The sequence below is a fragment of the Schistosoma mansoni genome, chromosome 3 (genome assembly GCF_000237925.1).
Source record: "Schistosoma mansoni strain Puerto Rico chromosome 3, complete genome".
Taxonomy (NCBI): Eukaryota; Metazoa; Platyhelminthes; class Trematoda; order Strigeidida; family Schistosomatidae; genus Schistosoma; species Schistosoma mansoni.
This window is the reverse complement of record NC_031497.1, coordinates 16166011-16171129: the sequence shown is the minus strand read 5'-3', so window position 1 is coordinate 16171129 and position 5119 is coordinate 16166011.

The window sequence follows — 5119 nt, the reverse complement described above, 5'->3', positions numbered from 1 at the left end:
AGCCTTTATTATTCTTATCACAACTAGTACACCTGTGATTACACTACCAATTTGTACTTTTCACTTATTATGTTTAGTTATGTAATCTATTCCACTGTTATAATTGACTCATAAACTGCCTTGATTGGTTTAATAATTTCATATATGCATATAAATATTACTGTATATTAAAGTAAAGCCTGATGAGGATCTAATCGAAAACAATATTGTTCGCTTATATATGTTGTTCTAAATCATAATATGGGAATTTTTCAAATTTTGAAAATCTTAATAACTTGTTTTACACAAACATTTGAGATTTGTAATCAACTCTACTTAATTAAGTGACTTGTGGATTGAAACTGACAAAAAACTGTTAGTAGAGACTATTTATTGTGAATTTGTATTGGATACCAAAAATTATGTGTAATTAATCAGTTATTGTATAAGAAACTTTAAATCTACAAGCAGTTTACTTCAGTTACGTCAAATAATTATACATGAAGCTGATTATGTAACAATAATAAACATTTAACAAATTATTATCAGAAGGAGTTTTTGTAGAGATTTAGTATTTTCATAGTTGAAAGCGTTAGTCAATTGAAGCTAGACCACCAGGGAAAACTTGGAAGCACTGGACGGCCGTTTAGTCCTATTGTGGGATTCCTCAGTGGAGTTCGAACCAGGTCTGTTGTGAGATAGGAACTCGTTGAAGACAATTGGTGAACGGTTGCTCAACTTCGTGGATTGGTTAGAGTTAGACATAAACACCATCGGATGCCGGATCAGTGGTTTATCGGTTAGGTGCTCTGGCGCGAGACTGGTAGGTCCTGGGTTTGAATCTCGCAAGGCGAGGTCCTGAATGTGCACTGCTGAGGAGTCCCACAATAGGACGAAACGGCCGTCCTGTGCTTCCAGGTTTTCGATGGTGGTCTAGCTTCAATTGACTCACGCTTTCAATCATGAAAATACTTAACAAATTGCTGAAATTTTTTTCATATGCAGTAATATTTTGATACTTTCAGCAATTATCTGATGGCAAATCATGTAGTGTTACATAGTTCGAATTATGTTATTGTGAATAAGTTTTGAATGTTTAGAAAAGTCACAGTAACTTAGCTTAGGGATTATATGCGTCAAATTTAAATTAAAAAGTAATAGTTTTAATAAACTTTCATTTAAACATTCAAGTTAGTTTATAATAATTAACACTTAATTCCAAATGTCATTTTTGGTAGAGTTATTTAAGCCAATGAAACCTAAATGAATATATATATATATATATATATATATATATATTGGGTTGGAGAATGCTGGTCGGCGGTCTATACTCCATTGGGAGTAACATTTACATTCGAGCTAATATAAATAACAAACCAATTTTACTATTTTTCACTTGCGAACACTTTTTGTCATTAATCTCAAACAGTAGCTTTGTAGTAACAATTTTTAATTGTGTTTGAACACATTGTAGGACGAATTTTTGCTGTCATAATAACCACCTCCTTATCCTCAAATAAACTAATTGATCTTTCAAAACCTAAATTTGCTTACATATATAATGGTTTTGTTTAAGAATCTAATTAAGTATCTTACATAAATGCTAATTCGTGAAGACTTTTTAATACTCTTATGTCTTATCATAATTCTCTTGAACTTCAATCTAAGATATACGATGTCCCTAAATTTCGTGTTTTTTACATATCTATCAACTCTAAGTCCATAATCTTTAGTAGCTTCTTCCCAATTAGCCGTTTTCGTCTAAGTTTATTCAATTTTAAAGTCACTTTCAGAAACTTCTCAATCAATATGACTAATGACATTGATAAGTATTAGATTCGAGATTTACTACACCTACATAATATTACATTTGAAGAGGTAAAAATAGGAATTTAATGCTTTATCACTTTAAAAATCCTACCTATATATCACTTTAAGGTAGTCGGATATAATACAGGACGGTCCATTGTTGATAGTAAGAATCCTTATATATCTTCTGAAAGAGTTTGTTAATGCATAATTGTAAATAATCGTGTTAAAGTACTATTTCAAATCAAACCATCTAATATTAGTTAATGCGATTTGCTAGCTGACTGCTGGATAAACAACTAAATTAGAAATCACAATTTGTCAGATTTTCAGTTCATATTATTTTTATCTTCGATTCTAATACTAAGCTGTAGAAGATTATCAGCATAACGTAAGCTCATAAACTTATTTAATTTTGATTTATTAATGTAGTTCAGAGCTTACTAACAGCTCTTTTACGTACTTGCCAACAGAAAACATTTGTATTCCCGTGATAGTTTTGTTATTTCGTTGACATTCGAATCTAATACTCACTATTTATAACGCGAAAAATTAATCCTTTTACCTGATGAAATTGCAACCGTTAAACATTTTTTTAAAAAAAAGAAATTATTCATTTCCGATTGTTTGAAGGCATCAATTTATTAGACCCTCATACCAACAAAAGAAGTTGATTATCTATTGATAAATATCAATAATAAACAATTGAAAATTATTTATTCTCTGAAGAAGTAACTCACACTGAGTTACGAAACGTCAGAAAATCTAATTTTTCTACTCATTGGGATATTACAAATATATTATTTATTTATTTATAATTAAGAATTATGTTGACATTATATATTATTCCAATAAAAACTGGCTTTACTAATTCAATTAACATGTTTATTTGATTCTAGCCTTACAAAGAAATAACTATTAATATTTTTTTTAAGTTGAGATTATGAGTCGATTGAAGCTAGACCACCATGGAAAACCTGGAAGTACTGGACGGCCGTTTCGTCCTATTGTGGGACTCCTTAGTAATGCGCATCTACGATTCCGCCTCGTGAGATTCGAACCCAGGACCTACCAGTCTTGCGCCCCACACTAGGACGAAACGGCCGTCCAGTGCTTCCAGGTTTTCTATGGTGGTCTAACTTCAATTGACTCATGACCTCAACTATATAAAAAAATTACTAAACTCTCCACAAAACCCCCTTTTGAAAATAACTATTAAGTTTAAAAGTCAATTAAACTACTGACAAATATGTATATATTACTGTTTTATTCACTGATTAAACCAATGGCTATTTCCTATTTTTATGGTATTACAAAGGTTTCTAAAGAATATTAAACAGAGTAAAATAACAAGATAAGAAAAATTGTTTTTTTTTTGGTTTAACATGAAAGAATAAAAACAAACTTTTTTTAATTATAAGAATGGAATTTAACAAATTATGTCATTAATACTTTTTTTGGGGGGGGGTTGATTATTTGGAATAAATGTTTATGGTTTTTTTCTTATTTGATCCAATACATAATTATCAATTTTATCTGATAATGCATTGATAACTTTTGTTCTAACTTGTTGATATTGTGGTGTTTTTTTAATTTCTTCTAATTCCTTTTTCTCATTTCGTGATTTATCTGATTAATATACAAAAAAAATTGTTTAATTTAAATAATTAGGAATGTTTTCTCAGTTATTATTATTATTCAATGTATAGTTATTGAGTTATATGAAGTGGGGGGTGTAATGAAGATATTGTCCAGAATAACAAACGAAAACTATACTTGACATATAATTTCCATTTAAACATTAAAATTAAAAAAACACGAAGTTCAGTGAAGGGATCTCTTTTCAACGAATTTATTATCAAGCTGTACAATCGTAACCTTTAATGACCTTGAATTATCGTAACCAAAACATTTTATTCATTTTAATCATCTTATCATATTCACTAAATCTATTGTTATTACTCGTATTACGTAATCTAGCATTATAATCTTTCTATTACGTCATCTTGGTTATTAGTGTTCACATTTCCTCATGGAATTAGTACTTTAACATAAAAATACGATTGTACAGCTTGATAATAAATTCGTTGAAAAGAGATCCGTTCGCGGAAAACTGCACTATTAAATCATATAACATAGAGTACAGAATGCCACCGAAAACATTCATCTGTACCGTAGATAGTTTCTATTATTTATATCAAATAAATGCCAAAAGATAAATAAATCTAATGTGGTTATTTATTTCAGTGATATGATAGATTATTAGGATGAGAAATAAGGTAATATTTTTTATCTTCTTAACAATTTTATCATTATTCAATGGAACATAACATTTTTGATCATATTCCATTGACAATGCATTCTGATGTTAGTTGGTAAATATCATAAAACTAATCAATGGTACTTCAATATTTTCATTATGCTATTAACAATAATGAATGATAGATTTAGTGTTTACCCTCTCCACAAGTTTATTTACCTTTAAAAGATAACATTACTAATAATCTTAAGATAATATTATTGTTTTTCAAGTTAATCCAATACTTTCTATGATAAATATACTCCATGATGGTCTAGCTTCAATTGACTGATGATTTCAACTAATGAAAATACTGAAATCTCTACAAAACCCCTTCTAAATATACTCAAGCTTTCCATAATGATTATTTATTTAACATTTAAGTAAACTAAATGAAAATGTCTTAAATGATATAAGATTTGACAGTTAATCATTCTAAGTTATAGAAGAATAACATTTGATTGAAATGAAGTCTATCTAGTTTAATTATGAAAATGTAGATACATTTCAAGATCATTTAAATTAATATTATCCTGTTACAATCGAATACATTATTTTAGTTTTACAAATAGTTATCAGTCTTTGGGTATTGAAAATCACAACTTGACTGAAATTAATAAGGATAATATTCAGAGAATACAAAGTATATTAAGAGAGTAGTTAGACAAAAGTGGACTCGTTGAGATAATATTATATGGTATAAGTTAAAAATCACTAAACATTACTGAAAATAACAAACTACTATTCATTGCTACTTACCTTGTGTCTTCTGTGAATAAATCACGTTAATGGTGATTAAAAAAAGTGCGATTAAAAATTTAATCTAAAATTAAACATAAATAAAGACAAGTAATATGTTCATTATCAGAGCATGAAAAAGAATTTTGACGCTCATAAATAATGTAATAAGTTGGTTTTTACGGTTTGGCATTATCTATTATGTTGTAGGGAACGGTACTGCGTTTAAGTACCGGAATGAACATCAACTCTGGGATTCAAGTACATCCAGTTGATGATTCTCAAATAGGATGA